The sequence below is a fragment of the Saimiri boliviensis genome, chromosome 7 (genome assembly GCF_048565385.1).
Source record: "Saimiri boliviensis isolate mSaiBol1 chromosome 7, mSaiBol1.pri, whole genome shotgun sequence".
Lineage (NCBI taxonomy): Eukaryota > Metazoa > Chordata > Mammalia > Primates > Cebidae > Saimiri > Saimiri boliviensis.
Genome location: NC_133455.1, coordinates 92225569 through 92243496, shown reverse-complemented (window position 1 = coordinate 92243496; position 17928 = coordinate 92225569). Strand labels below are relative to the sequence as shown.

Below are 17928 nucleotides of genomic sequence, written 5' to 3'. Positions count from 1 at the left end.
GTTACCCACAAAGGGAAGTCCATCAGACTCACAGCAGATCTCTTGGCAGAAACACTACAAGCCAGAAGAGAGTGGGGGCCAATATTCAACATCCTTAAAGAAAAGAACTTTCAACCTAGAATTTCATGTCTGGCCAAACTGAGCTTCATAAGAGAAGGAGAAATAAAATCCTTTACAAACAAGCAATTGCTGAGAGATTTCATCACCATCAGGCCTGCCTTACAAGAGCTCCTGAAAGAAGCACGAAACATAGAAAGGAACAACCAGTACCAGCCACTCCAACACTGTACCAAATGGTAAAGACCATTGACAGAATGAAGAAACTGCATCAACTAATGGGCAAAACAACCAGCTAGCATCAAAATGGCAGGATCAAATTCACACATAACAGTATTAACCTTAAATGTAAATAGGCTAAATGCTCCAATCAAAAGACACAGACTGGCAAATTGGATAAAAAGTCAAAACCCACTGGTGTGCTGTATCCAGGAAACCCATCTCGCATGCAAGGATACACATAGGCTCAAAATAAAGGGATGGAGGAAGATTTACCAAGCAAATGGAGAGAGAAAAAAAAAAAAAAAGCAGACGTTGCAGTCCTAGTCTCTGATAAAACAGACTTTAAAACAACAAAGATCAAAAGAGACACCGAAGGGCATTACATAATGGTAGAAGGATCAATGCAACAAGAAGAGCTAATGATCCTAAATATATACACACCCAGTACAGGAGCACCCAGGTACATAAAGCAAGTTCTTAACGACCTACAAAGAGACTTAAGGTCTCCCACTATTATTGTGGGAGAGTGTTAGACACTCCACTGTCAATATTAGACAGATCAATAAGACAGAAAATTAACAAGGATATCCAGGACTTGAACTCAGATCTGGACCAAGCAGACCTAATAGACATTTATAGAACTCTCCACCCCAGATCCACAGAATAGACATTCTTCTCAGCAACACATCACACCTACTCTAAAACTGATCACATAATTAGAAATAAATCACTCCTCAGCAAATGCAAAAGAACAGAAATAATAACAAACGGTCTCTCAGACCACAGTGCAATCAAATTAGAACTCGGGATTAAGAAACTAACTCAAAACCACACAACTTCATGGAAACTGAACAACTGGTTCTTGAATGTTGACTGGATAAATAATGAAACAAAGGCAGAAATAAAGATGTTCTTCAAAACCAATGAGAACAAAGACACAACATACCAGAATCTCTGGAACACATTTAAAGCAGTGTCTAGAGGAAAATTTGTAGCAATAAATGGCCATATGGGAAGCAAGGAAAGATCGAAAATTGACACTCTATCATCAAAATTGAAAGAGAAGCAAGATCAAAAACACTCAAAAGCAAGCAGCGGACAAGAAATAACTACAATCAGAGCAGAACTGAAGGAGAGAGAGACCAAAAAAAAAAAAAAAAAAAAAAAAAAAATCTTAAAAAAAAATCAATAAATCAAGGACCTGTTTTTTTCAAAAGGCCAACAAAACAGACCACTAGCCAGATTAATAAGAAAAGAAAGAAGAGGCCGGGCGCGATGGCTCAAGCCTGTAATCCCAGCACTTTGGGAGGCCGAGGCGGGTGGATCACAAGGTCGAGAGATCGAGACCAACCTGGTCAACATGGTGAAACCCCGTCTCTACTAAAAATACAAAAAATTAGCTGGGCATGGTGGCACGTGCCTATAATCCCAGCTACTCAGGAGGCTGAGGCAGGAGAATTGCCTGAACCCAGGAGGCGGAGGTTGCGGTGAGCCGAGATCGCGCCATTGCACTCCAGCCTGGGTAACAAGAGCGAAACTCCGTCTCAAAAAAAAAAAAAAAGAAAAGAAAGAAGAATCAAATAGATGTAATAAAAAAAGATAAAGGGGATATCACCAAAGATACCACAGAAATACAAACTATTATCAGAGATTATTACAAACAGCTCTATGCACATAAACCAGTAAGCCTGAAAGAAATGGATAAATTCCTGGACACTTGCACCCTCCCAAGCCTAAGCCAGGAAGAAGTCAAAACCCTGAACAGACCAATAACAAGGGCTGACACTGAGACAGCAATGAATAGCCTAGCAACCAAAAAAAGCCCACATCCAGATGGGTTCACAGCTGAATTCTACCAGATATACAAAGAGGAACTGGTACCACTCCTTCTGAAACTATTCCAAACAATCCAAAAAGAAGGAATCCTTCCCAAATTATTTTATGAGACCAACATCATCCTGATACCAAAATCTGGCAGAGACTCAACAAGAAAAGAAAACTTCAGGCCAGTATCCATGATGAAGATAGATGCAAATGTCTTCAATAAAATACTGGCAAACCTACTGCAACAACACATCAAAAAACTTATCCATCATGATCAAGTAGGCTTCATCCTGGCGATGCAAGGCTGGTTCAACATATGCAAGTCTATAAATGTAATCCACCACATAAACAGAACCAAAGACAAAAACCACATGATTATCTCAGTAGATGCAGAGAAGGCCTTTGACAAAATTCAACAGTCCTTTATACTAAAAACTCTCAATAAACTAGGTATCAACGGAATGTATCTCAAAATAATAAAAGCTATTTATGACAAATCCACAGCCAATATCATACTGAATGGGCAAAAACTGGAAGCATTCCCTTTGAAATCTGGCACTAGACAAGGATGCCCTCTCTCACCACTCCTATTCAATATAGTATTGGAAGTTCTAGCCAGAGAAATCAGTCAAGAAAAAGAAATAAAGGGTATTCAGTTAGGAAAGGAAGAAGTCAAATTGTCTCTATTTGCAGATGACATGATTGCATATTTAGAAGATCCTATCGTCTCAGCCCAAAATCTCCTGAAAATGATAAGCAACTTCAGCAGAGTCTCAGGATACAAAATCAATGTGCAGAAATCACAAACATTCCTATACACCAATAAGAGACTTAAAGAGAGCCAAAATCAAGAATGAACTGCCATTCACAATTGCTACAAAGAGAATAAAATACTTAGGAATACAACCAGCAAAGGATGTAAAGGACCTCTTCAAGGAGAACTACAAACCACTGCTCAAAGAAATAAGGGAGGACATAAACAGATGGAAAAACACTCCATGCTGATGGTTAGGAAGAATCAATATCATGAAAATGGCCATACTTTCCAAAGTAATTTAGAGATTCAATGCTATCCCCATCAAGCTACCTATGACCCTCTTCACAGAACTGGAAGAAACCATCTTAAACTTCATATGGAACCAAAAGAGAGCCTGTATAGCCAAGTCAATTCTAAGCAAAAAGAACAAAGCTGGAAGCATCATGCTACCTGACATCAAACTATACTACAAGGTTACAGTAATCAAAACAGCATGATACTGGGTACCAAAACAGAGATATAGACCAATGGAACAGAACAGAGGCCTCAGAGGAAATTCCACACATCTACAGCAATCTGATCTTTGACAAACCTGACAAAAACAAGCAATGGAGAAAGGATTCTCTGTTTAATAAATGGTGTTGGGAAAACTGGCTAGCCATGTGCAGAAAGCAGAAACTGGACCCCTTCCTGACACCTTACACTAAAATTAACTCCAGATGGATTAAAGACTTAAACATAAGACCTAACACCGTAAAAACCCTAGAAGAAAGCTAGACAAAACTACTCAAGACATAGGCATAGGCAAGGGCTTCATGACTAAAACACCAAAAGCATTGGCAACAAAAGCAAAAATAGACAGATGGGATCCAATTAAACTCCAGAGCTTCTGCACAGCAAAAGAAACAATCAGAGTGAACCAGCAACCAACAAAATGCAAAAAATTTTTGCAGTCCACCCATCTGACAAAGGACTTATATCCAGAATTTACAAACTAAAACAGATTCACAAGAAAAAAAACCATCAAAAGTGGGTGAAGGATACGAACAGACACTTTACAAAAGATGATATATATGAGGCCAACAAACAAAAAAACACTCATCACTGGTCATTAGAGAAATGCAAATCAAAACTACATTGAGATACCATCTCATGCCAGTTAGAATGGTGATCATTAAAAAATCTGGAGACAACAGATGCTGGAGAGGATGTGGAGAAATAGGAACACTTTTACACTAATGTTGGGAATGTAAATTAGTTCAACCATTGTGGAAGACAGTGTGGCAATTCCTCAAGGACCTAGAAACAGAACTTCCATTTGATCCAGCAATCCCATTACTGGGTATATATCCAAAGGATTATAAATCTATTATAAAGACACATGCACACATATGTTCATTGAAATACTGTTTACAATAGCAAAGACTTGGAACCAACCCAAATACCCATCAATGATAGACTGGACAGGGAAAATGTGGCACATATACCTGTCATACTATGCAGCCATAAAAAACAATGAGTTTGTGTCCTTTGTAGGGACATGGATGAACCTGGAAACCATTATTCTCAGCAAACTGACACAAGAGCAGAAAATCAAACACTGCATGTTCTCACTCATAGGCAAGTGTTGAACAATAGGAACACAAGGACACAGGGAGGGGAGTATCACACACTGAGGTCTATTGGGGTGGACTAGGGGAGGGACAGTGTGGGGTAGCAAGTTGGGGAGAAATGCCTGATATAGGTGATGGGGATGGAGGCAGCAAACCACATTGCTATATATGTACCTATGCAACAATCCTGCATGTTCTTCACATGTACCCCAGAACCTAAAGTACAATAAAATATATAAACAACACAAAAAACGAAAATCAGCTGGCTGTGGTGGCATGCGCCTGTAGTCTCAGCTACTCGGGAGGCTGAGACAGGAGAATTGCCTGAACCTGTAAGGTAGAGGTTGCAGTGAGCAGAGATCATGCCAGGGCACTCCAGCCTGGGCAACACAGCAAGGCTTTGTCTCAAGACCATAAAATAAAAGTAAAATAAAAAATAAAAAGGGCCCAAAGCTACAATTATTATACATGGTTTTTTTTTTGGCGGGGGGGAGGAATTCATTATTGTTGTTTGCAGTGTTTTTCTAGTCCTGGCTGGGGTTCCTGCAGCTCACTTCATATCCCAGGGTTTCAGTTTCGTGTAAGGAACAGTTGTGGTTATTTTCAGGCCGAGACCCGAGGCCTTACCGTTCTCCCTCATCAGCTTCTGCCTTTCCTCCTAGGCTTTCAACCTAACCCATTTGTGAGGTTTGCCTGCCATGAGCAGGCTTAGGTGTGAAAGGCCAAGCCTTAAAGCAGTGTTCTCAAAATCCAACATGCTTCAGAATCACTCTGAACTCTTGCTGGACCCCAGCCAAGAGTTTCTGAGTCAGCAGGTGTGCGGTGGGCCTGGGATTCTGCATTTCTAACAAGCTGGGCCACATGGATGCTGTTGGTCTCACACCTCACTGAGGGAACTACTGTCTTCAGCTAGCACGTTTCAACCTCAGATGTCCATTAGAACCACCTAATAATAAAAAAAAAATTCCCAGGCTGCACCCCAGGCAAATTAAATTGGGATCTCAGAGGGTGGTACCCAGAGTGGCAGCAGCCTCAGTGCTTTGGGTTCACTTAGCTGTTGATCATCCAGGTTGAGGGTAGAGAGATTAGAGGGCAGTGAGCAAAGGACCAGTTAGTAAATATTTTAGGCTTTGCAAGCCATATATGGTTTCTGTGGCATATTTTTCTTTGCTTTTTGTTTCAAATCTTTAAATAGGTTTTTAAAAAATGACTCTTAGCTTCCAGGTCATCGTGTAGAAACAGTTTGTGGGCCCCTTGGAGAATGTGCATCAGCCAGTCACGTATCTATCAAATTTAATGATGAAAATAGCCACTCACAATTAGCATTATTTACACAATAAATTAAAACCAAGGCAGAATGTAGAGCTATTTAAAGGAATTAAAGGTCCAATGCAAATGTGGCTGCTGCCGTTAAACTTTTACTGTTGTTATTCCTCATTGCTTTCCTAACCCAGTTCTCCTTTGTACATTAACAAAAGACAAGGAGGGGTTTCCTTGCACCCCTTCATCTTTTGCAGTTCACTGTACTAGTCTTGCTTCCTAGTACTTTCAAGGAACTTCAGGTTTCCAGCCAAGTTAAAAGCCCTTAGCTGTCTGTTCAGCGCTGTCGGAAAGTGTTAACTGCCTTTCTAGCATTTCATTCCCTCCCAGTGCTTCTAGTCCTAACTTCCTGTCTCACCCTCTCTTCCCATACAGAGGAGGATGTTTCTTCTGGAAGGCCTGGCTGCCCTAAGCCTCTCTGTGCAAAAAACATCCCAAAATGTAGAGTTACCTGGCACTTTCTCATGTCCTCTTCATTGTACCTCTCTTCTTTCCACACCAAAGGACACTCCTTTCACAACTAAGCCACTCTTTCCCTTCCTCCTTCATCTCAACCTATCTGCTCAGCTTTGGTATAAAAATGATCAAGCCTAGAACAGTGAGCAGGTATCTTTGAATGGTCCTAAGAATTCCTAGGAGTTCTCTGCTTTTCAATCTGTTCCAAACCTCAGACAAAATGGACAATATCCACCTCTACTCCTATCATTTTCTTTTCTGAGCCTTTTAAACACACCACCTGTTAGTAAACCACCTAAGCTTTTACAAAACATAAATGATGTAAAGCAGAAGAGTGAAGACCTGAATATAGAAACGAAGTGTCTACCATTTTCCAAAGACAAAAACAACTGAAAGCCTAAGCCTTGCGAATGGCTCATCTGTTGAAATGAATCGTTCTAACTGGGCCACCATCCAAAAATTTGACCCCAAAGGGAAGCCAAGGGTTGAGGCCATGCAGGCTCCATGGCTGTGCAACCTGTGTAGACTCAAAGGGCCTCATGTTTGGAAGGGCCCTGCCCTTGGTTTAATGCCCTGCTGTTGGCTGAAATTCTTAATAATTCTATCTTTGAACGCGTGTTTTGAAAGTGAAGTCCAATGGAACAGTGGGACACGAACATGAATGGAGATATGCACATGAGTGTCCATTCTTCCTTGCTGTGTGAATTGCATATAGAGTTCATGATGCCCATGAGCACAGAATTCTAGGGATCCGCAATGCACGGGCGCTCAGAGCCTCAAAGGCAGGGTATCTGCTTGTGACAGAGAAAGCATGTCATGCTCTGGGTTGGAACCAGAACTTGGTTCATATGCAGAAAGTAAGTTACAAATTCTAAGAAACATGAAAAAACAAGGAACACTATGACATCCTATACTTTTTTTTTTTTTTTTTTTTTTTTTTTTTTAGATGGAGTCTGGCTCTATCACTCAGGCTGGAGTGCAGTGGCACGATCTTGGCTCACCACAACCTCCACCTCTCAGGTTCAAGTGATTCTCGTGCCTCAGCCTCCTGAGTACCTGGGATTACAGACGTGTACCACCACGCCCAGCTAATTTTTTTTTGTCCGAGATGGAGTTTCACTCTGTGGCAAAGGCTCAAGTGCAGTGGCATAATCTCAGCTCACTGCAACATCTGCCTCCCAGATTCAAGCGATTCTCCTGCGTCAGCCTCGCAAGTAGCTGGGATTGCAGGCGCACACCACCAGGCCTGGCTAATTTCTATATTTTTAGTAGAGATGGGATTTCACTATGTTGGCCAGGTTGGTCTTGAAATCCTGACCTCAAGTGATCTGCCTGTCTTGGCCTCCCAAAGTGCTGTGATTACGGGTCTTTTTTTAGAGTCCTAGGCTAGGCGTGGTGACCCACTACATCTGGCCCTGGCTAATTTTTGTATTTTTAGTAGAGATAGGGTTTTGCCATGTTGGCCAGGCTGGTCTCAAACTCCTGGCCTCATGTGATCTGCTTGCCTCAGCCTCCCAACGTGCTGGAATTACAGGTGTGAGCCACTGACCTGGCCTTTTAAAATTTTTTTATTCTTTGAGACAGAGTCTTCCTCTTACTCTGACACCCAGGCTGGACCACAATGGTGCAATCATGGCTCACTGCAACCTCCGCCTCCTGGGTTCAAGTGATTAACATGTCTCAACCTTCTGCATAGCTAGGATTATAGGCATACACCACCACCCCTGGCTAATTTCTGTATTTTTAGTAGAGATGGTATTTCACCATGTTGGCCAAGTTGGTCTTCAACTCTTCACCTCAAGTGATCTGCCTGTCTTGACCTCCCACAGTGCTGGGATTACAGGCATGAACCACTGTGCCTGGCCATGTCCTATACTTTCTTGTGTTACTTCCCACAATAACCAACTACTTACATGCAAATGGTGACATAGACGGAAAAGACAGCCTTGGATAGTTCTTTTTCCTTTTAGTCCTTCCTAACATTAGGCTGAAGGTAGAGAGTGTTGGTAGAATGTCTGGGTATCCAGAAGTGACATAAAAGCAGTTGAGTTAGCAATGTTGAGTGCATTGATGAGTAGTTGAGCATAGCAATGCCACTGTTCTGACAAGAACAAAATACATGTGCATATGTGAGCTATGAAATAGGAATTGTGTAGTTTGCCGATTCTACACGTTAAATGCTCATAGTCTTTTAAACTGGAATTGCACAACATAAGGATGAACAGTAAAATTCATGCTAATAACTTAAAATTTTAATTTTTCTTTAAATATCCTTAAATAGTAAATTAAAATACCACATGACAAGTTGAGAGAAAGATCATGGAAGAAGGGAAGGGACTTGTATTTATGGAGGTATAGATACCTTTAATGGTATCTTTTCCCGTGTTTTGAGCTAGGGTTCCATGTTTTCATTTCGCCCTGGATCCCACAAATTACGTATCTGGCTCTGGTTGAGGAACTTTTCCTCAAGGCACAGTCTCGGTGATGACTGTTGAGCTCCTTCCTGAAATGTCCATTTAATGAACATTTATTGAACTCCTGTTTGCCAAGCTTTGTATTAGTTGCTAGGGATAAAAAGTCAATAAACATAATTCTATTCTCAAATAGGATGAGGACTCCAATTCTTCTATTTATTAATTTATTTTGAGACGAAGTCTGGCTCTGTCGCCCAGGCTGGAGTGCAGTGGTTCGTGACCTTGGCTTACTGCAACCTCCATCTCCTGGGTTCAAATGATTCTCCTGCCTCAACCTCCCCAGTAGCTGGGATTACAGGCACCCACCACCACGCATAGCTAAGTTTCATGTTTAAAAGAGATGGGGTTTCACCATGTTGGCCAGGCTGATCTTGAACTCCTGACCTCAGATCTGCCTGCCTCAACCTCTCAAAGTGCTGAGATTACACACATGAGCCACCACACCCTTCCTAGCACTCTAAAAGCAGAATATAAGACCATGGTTTCCAATTGTCAAAACCCTAGTGCTTATCTACAAAAGGCAGCTCTGAGAGAGAAATCTCTTTACAGTATTTCAAGAATGCTTATAGAAACCTGAACTTCTACCTGACAAAAAGGCTTCAGTGAAGCTACCACACAAGCTCTGTGATTAAATGTTTGCTAACTGTTCCAGACCTCAGACAAACTAGACAACACCAGTCTGCTTCTGTCCTTTGTCCTTTTTCCTTCTGAGCCTTTTAAACACTAGCATTTGCTAGCGAATGACCTCAACTGGTATCTATCACGCAGAAAGGAATCAAACTATCTGTTATAGGGTCTTTGATTATTAATCTTTTTAAGATAAACAAATTCTCATGTATATTGAAGTTTGGTGGACAAAACATGAAGTATATGTTTAAAAAAAAGAATGAATACCTAAGTCGAGACGGCTGAGAACCACTGGGGTGTTTATCCCACACTATCATTAGGGAGGGTCCCTTACTCCCTGCTTCAAAACAGACCAGGGAACCATCAGAGCAATTCTCATTTCCTGAACCTCTATAACATCCCCAGTTCTTGGTATTTTACGGCAAAGATCCTTAAGCCTCTGGGCAGGACCATGTGCTTGTTCACTGTGCAGGACAGTGAGAGAAGGAGGGAGAAGCTGCCAGGATGCAGCCACTTTCTTCTCCATAGCTGTGAGTGGAGCTCCCATGGCCAGCTGGAAAAGCACCCCAGGGAGAAAGGGAGTGCTTGGCTGGCCTGGGGCCTACCCAGCAGGATGCCACGGACCTGACTACTACAGGGGAGACCAGCATCAGACAAGGTCCCACAGTAGTCACCGACCGCTCAAGGCCCCTCCTTGCCATGAGCCCATTTTCAAACCCATTCACTGTGGTCATCAGACACCTGGGTGCTCTGTACCCCTCTCCTGAGTTCAGCTTAGGCAGGCATCCATGCACCCTGCTAGGAGCTGAGGTCATTTCCTCGATTTACAGATGAGGAAATTGAAGCTTAACAAGGTCACGTAACACACAGAAGGTCACACGGAGAGGAAGGGGCAGAGCCAGGATCTGTGCCTGAACCATCTGGCCCCAGACATGGGCTCTCTGGCCACCCTTGCTGCGGGCAGCCTTTGCCTGCACTCTCTGCACAATGTTCCCTCTCAGAGCTCCAGCTGGGGCTTGGGTGAGTGCCACTTAGTCCGCACTCAGCTGTTTTCTCGTCCGTCCTGGAAATGAGTTTAATGCCCTCAGCAACTAGTGCTCAGAGGTCAGGGCCTGGAGGTTCAAAGCTCGCAGCAGGCACTTGGAAAACACACATGTACTGTGTCTATTTGCTGCCCCTCCCCAACTCTCTCTACCCTGTGGAGTGCTGTCTTGTGGGTATAAACCTTATGAACCCAGAAACCCACCAGAGTCAGAGCAGGGCATCTACACAAAGCAAGGGCAGCAACAAAAGGAATGAACGGAGGGTCCAGTTCTCTACTGCCCACTCTTCTCTCCAGTCTCCCTCCTCAACAAGCCACCTAAGCCAACCAAACAGGACACCACCACTTCCTCCATCATGGGTATGGTCACTAATGCTCCTCCTGCGGGGCTTAGAAAAGGGTGGTAAATCTAGATTCGGTGCCCCAGACCCAGGCACGGTGTTGAACACAGCAGCTGTGCTGCTGCTGCCCAGTGTATTTCTAGGGAATGGCAACACAAGAGACTGTTTCATGTGGAGGAGAGCTTGGAAAGCCCAGGAAGCATGGCTGCTATAAATACAGGTCAGGGGCATCATGTGTAAATACAGCCAGGTTCTGTCATGTGGCTGTTCTCTAGGCTCAGCAATCGCTCAGAGACCAGAGTTCCTCTGCACACCAACTACTCAAGAAAAACAATGCTGAGTGGGCATCTGCTGGGGATGAGGCACGTCGGGGCAGTATGTCTGGGAATACCCTCAACAGAGGATGACAACAGAGTCACCCCAGATAGGTAGCTCTCAAATGTCTGGTGCACACCTGGTCCACCTTGCAGATGTTCCGTGTCCTCCCTATCTAGTACCTGTCTCACACCTAGATGGGTCAGAGTTCTCACATAGCCCTTGCTGCTGTGTTGTAAGCAAAATTTCTGTATTAACTCTGACCAAAATTCAGGAAATTAAACCAGCAGCATAAAAACAGCCATAAGAGGCCGGGAGTGGTGGCTCATGCCTGTACTCCCAACACTTTGGGAGGCGGAGGAGGGTGGTGAGGTCAAGAGATTGAGACCATCCTGGCCAACATGGTGAAACCCTGTCTCTACGAAAAATACAAAAATTTGCTGTGTGTGGTGGTGCACACCTCTAATCCCAGCTACTCGGGAGGCTGAGGCAGGAGAATCACTTGAACCTGAAAGGCAGAGATTTTAGTGAGCCAAGATAGCGCCACAGTACTCCAGCCTGGTGACCAAGACTGAGTCCCACTCCCCCTCCCTCCCTCCTTCCCTTCTCCCTCCTCACCCCACACACGCAGAGGCCATGGAGGTTGCAAGGAGCTGAGATGGCACCACTGTACTCCAGCCTGGTGACTGAGATTGACACACTCTCTCTCTCTCTCTCTCTCACACACACACACACACACACACACACACACACGCGTGCGCGCGCCATGGAGGTTGCAGTGAGCTGAGATTGCACTATGTACTCCAGCCTGGCAACAGAGTGAGACGTCATTAAAAATAAATAAATAAATAAAAAAGCCATAGGATGAATTCCATGGCTAAGCAGAAATGGCTTGTGGAATAACTACTTTGCACATCTGAATCCTGCCTATAATCCTCGTTGAGGGCCAAGCGTCCATTTCTTCCAACTGCAGTACTGTTTGTTATTTTTACTTGGAGTTGAAAGACCCCTCTAAGTCTTCTAGTGCAATGGTTTTCTAGTTTTATTTTAGTGGGAGAGCCCTTTCTTCAAAGGAGATCCTATCTGGAAGCTGACATGTAATTTAATTTAATTTGACCCCAAACTGCTGGTATGAGGGACCTGGAGGCCTGCCAATGGATCTTGCTCTTGACCTTGAAAGCTTCTGGGAGTACAATTTGAAAAACAGACATGTAGCCAGGCGCGGTGGCTCAAGCCTGTAATCCCAGCACTTTGGGAGGCCGAGGCGGGTGGATCACGAGGTCAAGAGATCGAGACCATCCTGGTCAACATGGTGAAACCCTGTCTCTACTAAAAATACAAAAAATTAGCTGGACATGGTGGCGCGTGCCTGTAATCCCAGCTACTCAGGAGGCTGAGGCAGGAGAATTGCCTGAACCCAGGAGGTGGAGGTTGCGGTGAGCCGAGATCGCGCCACTGCACTCCAGCCTGGGTAACAAGAGCAAAACTCCGTCTCAAAGAAAAAAAGAAAAAAAAAAAAAAAGAAAAACACACATGCACACCCCCTTATTAATTTGTTCACTCACTTGTTCACACAATAATATCTCTTGAGTATCTACTGTGTTCTAGGTGGAGCCAGCAGGTAACATCACAAAGGCAGCCCCACTTCCAGTGAGTTCACGTTGTAGTAGGATGTGGCAGAGCTAAGTTCAGACAGGTCGCAAGAGCTACGAGGGAACAAGGATGTCATCATGGCTGTGAGGTGGCTACTTTAGATGGGGGATCAGGAAAGGCCTCTCTGAGGAAGCAAAACACAGTTGAAATTGGAATGATAATCTGGAAAGATGCCCTGATTTGGACCAAAGAGGAAGCAGACCCAGAGAGGTGATGTGACCTTCTCCAGGCAGGGAGCTGAGCTGGGACCTGACTTGGGTTGCCAGCATCCCCCACCCAATGATCTTTCCCTTTACGAACATTACTACACAGCTACCACATGCAAAGAAGTCTCAGTGACAGGTGACATCCGAGGGTGGACAAACCACCCAACCACATCCTGGAATTCGGTGCTGTCTGTATACGACATTTTTTTTTTTTTTTTTTTTTTGAGACAGAGCCTTACTCTGTCACCAGGCTTGAGTGCAGTGGTGAGATTTCAGCTCACTGCAACCTCTGCCTCCCAGGTTCAAGCAATTCTCTTGCCTCAGCCTCCTGAGTAGCTGGGACTACAGGTATACGCCACCACGCCCAGCTAATTTTTGCATTTTTAGTAAAGTTGGGGTTTTACCATGTTGGCCAGGATGGTCTCGATGTCTTGACATCTTGATCTACCTGCCTCGGCATCCCAAAGTGCTGGGATTACAGGTGTGAGCCACCGTACCCTGCCTGTGCATGCCCTCACTCCTTCTTCAGCCCAGTCCAGGGTTGGCCCTGGGTCTGAAGGTGCTGTAACCCAAGAGACAGAACTCTGTGGTGGACAGCCTAGACCTGTGAGCTTGGCTGAGAAAGTTTTTTTTTTTTTTTTTTTTTTTTAAATAAAAGACAAGGTTTCACCATGTTGGTCAGGCTGGTCTTGAACTCCCGACCTCAGGTAATCCATCTGCCTTGGCCTCCGAAGTGCTTAGATTACAGGCATGAGTCACCATGCCTGGCCAGAAAGCTTCTTTATCTCCTGTCTCTGGCTGCAAACTGCAAACTGTGGAGGGTGCTCCTTCCCGCTTCATTTGGCAGCATAAAGATAAAAGCAAGTTGGTGAGTATAAACAGCCTGGGCTCATCTGGAGAAAGGCTCTCTGGAAACTCAAGGTATTCTAGGGAGACTTAAAGACATCAAAGCCAGTTTTCCTCTCGTTCTGCAGCAGGCATTCACACAGGAACTATGGGGAATCACACAGGCCTGTACATATTTTACACGAGTCCAAAGTTGGGTGTAAAATTTCTATTGTGCTGAATATTGTGGGAAGCAGCATGTAAATGCCTCCCCCTGCTACCCACAAACCAAACAGCTCTGGGCCACCTAAGCACTAGCCAGACCACCAACCGGGCACCTGTGGGCCAGTAGGGCCCCTCGCCTTAAGAGTTCTAACCACCATCAAAGCACTTCCCTGGCATTAAGTAATTGGAACCTTCAGTCCCTTGGGAGACTGGTGGGCCAGTGGTTATTACTCTCATTTTGCACGCAAAGCAACTGAACCCCAGATGACCTACCTGTCCAGGGAACAATGCTACTGACCCAGTGACAACCATTAAGTGCTGACTCAAACCTGTCTCCAGCCTTCAACTGCTGCTTTCCACTACAATCCAGCTGCCCACAAACTGAACACAGACTACCCACTTTGGCCTAATACCACCCTCATTCTCTTCCTTACGCTCTGCCCGGCACACACCCTATGCTCCAGAGTGCACTTAGGAGTTTTTCCAGAAGCTGCCTCTTCTCCCCACCTCCCACTACTTGCCACCAACTGGAGACCTCTGGAACATTTACTCCTCCTGCACACACAGCTGTCCCGCCCAGGGCAACTGGGCTGCCTCCCTTTCAGACTTTCCTGCCAATTCACACACGTGCACACTGCACATATCGCTGGTGAAAAGGATATACCCCAGAACCTTCCACACCTTCTTTTCACATGGAGCCGGCCAACTGCACGTGCAAGGATGGGCACAAAAACACAGGTGACAGGGCCTACAGAGCCATGTTGTCACAAATACACAGATATGCCCAGGGAACATGGGGACACCCCTGCACAGGCAGACAGGCCCTCTGAAAGCCAGGTGCACCAGATACAGCAGCTGCCAGCACTTAACCCCTGCATACGCTGGCAAGGTCCCCCGCCCCCGTGAGCGTCTTGCTAAGACAACGCTGGGTCTGTCATCTTGGTGTCCGCATGAGCGGCCGCTAGGGTGGACAAAGAATGACATTTTCAAGAGGACAGACATACCTCAGGCACGCTGGACGACACGAGGCCCGCAGAGGCCCAGAGCTCTCTCCCAAAGCACAAGTGCAGAAAGCAGACACAGGCGCGTAGTTACGGGCGCCGCGCTGAGTGTCCCATGCCCCGCGAGCGTCCGAGGCGTTCCTGCCTCCTCCACTTCTCATCCCCAGCCGGCTCCCCTCTGCCTGCCCAGGGGAAGCTCGGGACAGTCTATCTTGGTCGGCACCGCGGGCGGGGCGGGCAGCGGAGGCGCCTCGCCAGGTCCCCAGTCCTCTCCCGCGGCGCCCCCACTCCCCCGGCGCGCGTCGGCACTTACCCGGCCAGGGGCTCCGGACGCGGCGACGGGAGCAGCGCCTGGAAAGGCGGAGAGCAGAGGCTCCCGGGGCCGCCCAGCCGCCCACCGCTGGCAGCCAGTGCTCGTCCCTCCCAGCCGGGGAAGGTCAGCGTGCGGACAGCCCGGCCCGCGCCCCCGCGCCCACGGAGGCTTCCTGCGGCCCTCGCGCCTCCCCCGCCCGCGCTCGCGACGCACCGGCGCCGGCTCTCCCAGCCCCGCCGGCAGGACGCGCCCAGGAGCCCCGCACGCGAGCTGCCGGCTCTTTGTTTGGGAGTTGGGCTTTCTGCGATTCAGAGCACGCGGAGGGAATTAAGAGTGCGAGGCAGCTGTGTGGTTGCCCGGGGAATCCCTGCGGGGGGCAGCGGAGCGGCTTTGAAAATCCCCGCCCTCCTCAGCTCCCGGCTTAGGTCTCCTTGCCGCCTACGTTTGTTGGCCCCTGGGAGAGGTTGGCCTTTGGGGGTTCCCAAAGCCTGTCTGCTAAGAGAGAGCCTCTCCATTCCCTTTCGTCACCACCCCCATCACTGCCCTGTCCCTCTCGGAGTCCTGTCGACCATCAGCTTTACATTCTCTGGGCCCCGGGGAGAATCAAGGTCTCTCTATTCTGAAGCTAAAAGGAAGAGCAGAGAGGAGAGGCCATCTGTCCCTGCTGTGCCTAGGTGGCGGTGCAAAGCTGGCTCTAACTGGACCGGCCCTAACAGTGGGGCATGTATTACGTGTTTCTCAAAGTAACAAGGGCCTCGTGCTTATCCAACAGAGTTCTTTTGAAACTCAGCTGCAGTGAGTAAGACTACCTATTTAGCAAGTTGTTAGAGTAGGGAAGCCACGGGAGGCAGGGAATGCTGACGGAGCCACTGCACCTGGAGCACCAGTGTTCTAAATACCCGGGCTGGCTGCTGAGAAGAGCTTCGCAGAGGGGCCTCGCGGAAAGGAGATGATTGCAATAGTCCCGTGAGATGAAGACCTTAACTGGGGGATCAGTGCGGAAGCTGCGGCAAAGGAGAATCTACAGAGCTCGCTGCGCGTGGTGCGGGAGGAGCACACGGGCTGTAAGCCTGGAAGAGAACCTGGAGTGATGTGAGCCTGAGTTTAGTGTGGGGCAAGTTGGACTGGAGAAGAAGCCACCTTCTTCCAGGGACAGATATCCAGCAAATGCAATTGGAAAGGTGATTCTGGGGTTCATGGGAGAGGCTGAGGCAAGAGTTGCAAATTTTGGAATCGTCTGGAAAGAAGGTGGGCAGACACGAGAGGTGGAAGGAGAGGGTAGAAAAGGTAGAGAGAACGGGGCTGAAGACAGAACCTCGGTCTATGGAGAGGAGGCCCAGGAAAGGAACGGAAACCATCAGGAGAAACCATGAGGGAGGGTCAGGACTTTGCGGGGTGACAGGGCCCAGGAGAAGAGGGGTGTTCAATGGGGGCCCGAGCTGCAGGGACACCAAAGAGGAGGACGCCAAAGAAAACAGGTTTAGATTTAGAAATTAGGAGATCTCTGGGCAAGTTCAAGATAACTATGTGAGTGATGGGTTGTATCAACCAGGTTGCCACTCCTTCGGGGTTGGGGAGGCATCTGGATCCAATTGGTTGATGCGGGGATACAAAGGTTCATCTCTTTCCTTCCATTAGGGAGGGTCCTGAAGGGCCACCCCAGCTCCATAGCTTCCCAAGGGATCCGCGGAGGCCTCTGTGGAAAGCAGCACCGTTCAAGTGTATGTTCTGCCGAATCCTGCTTCCCTCACTCTCCCAAGGTGGTGTTCCCAAGAGCACCTCCCAGGAGACCTCCCACGTGCCGATCTTCATCTCCGTGCAGAGTCTGTTTCCTAGAAATCCAACCTAAGGTACGGGGGCACTGAGAAAGGGCACGGGAGACAAAGAAAAGGTGGAATGGAGGTAAAACCCACCCCTCAAGTGCCTGTGGGAGTGGAGGCCTGAATGAGCACATGCCCGGATGCCGCTCCCCTTGACCTCTAACGGAGCAGTTTAAACAGGATGATCAGAAAGACTCAGAGAAGGTAGTGTGCAGGGAAGAGCCTGGGAAAAGGGGAGCGAAGAGGAAGCTTATTCCTATAGAATATGAATGTTCAAAAGCCAGGTGGAAGAGAGGAGACTGGAGTAGGCCTTAGGAGGGAAGGATTGCTGGAAGAGGGTAAGGGTGAGGGGAAGTCAATATTCACCATAATTAATAATATAAAAACCGAGGAAGGTGAGGATTGGAAAATGATCTGGAGTGACTAGCAGTAGGAGAGGGTGAGTGAGGAATGAAGCTCTGGACTAGGGTATTCCCTCTCCAGCACTATCCCCAGTGACATTAAACATCTGGAGTGGAGAACCAGTGGAAATATAATATGTAATTAAAAACTTTCCATGAGCCACGTTTAAAAAATGCATATAAACAGGTGGAAGCAATCGTAATGATATATTTTATTTAATACAGTATATCTAAAATATCATTTCAACATGTGTCAATAGGAAAAATTAACAATAAGCTATTTTACATTTTTTCCTACTAAGTCTTTCAACTCTGGTTATATTTTATGTGTATTGCACATCTAAGTTCAGACACTACCTTTTCGTTGGAAATATTCAATGTGCATTTAGATTTCATAGTATTTGTGGTTGGGGAAGTAGAATTACAAGCCTATGTT

The 17928-nt window shown here is 46.4% G+C and overlaps 1 protein-coding gene across 6 annotated transcripts in view; it reads right to left on the bottom strand.

The window, feature by feature from the left end:
* TSPAN11 (tetraspanin 11) overlaps window positions 1-15557 on the bottom strand; it is an 81278-nt gene extending 65721 nt beyond the window's left edge. For 5 of the 6 annotated variants that reach the window (XM_074403020.1, XM_039472371.2, XM_039472372.2 and 2 more), the window contains exon 1: window positions 15272-15557. The gene's annotated coding sequence lies outside the window, so the exon portion shown is untranslated. The other variant, XM_074403021.1, reaches the window with a different exon arrangement.
* Window positions 15558-17928: the final 2371 nt, after the last annotated feature.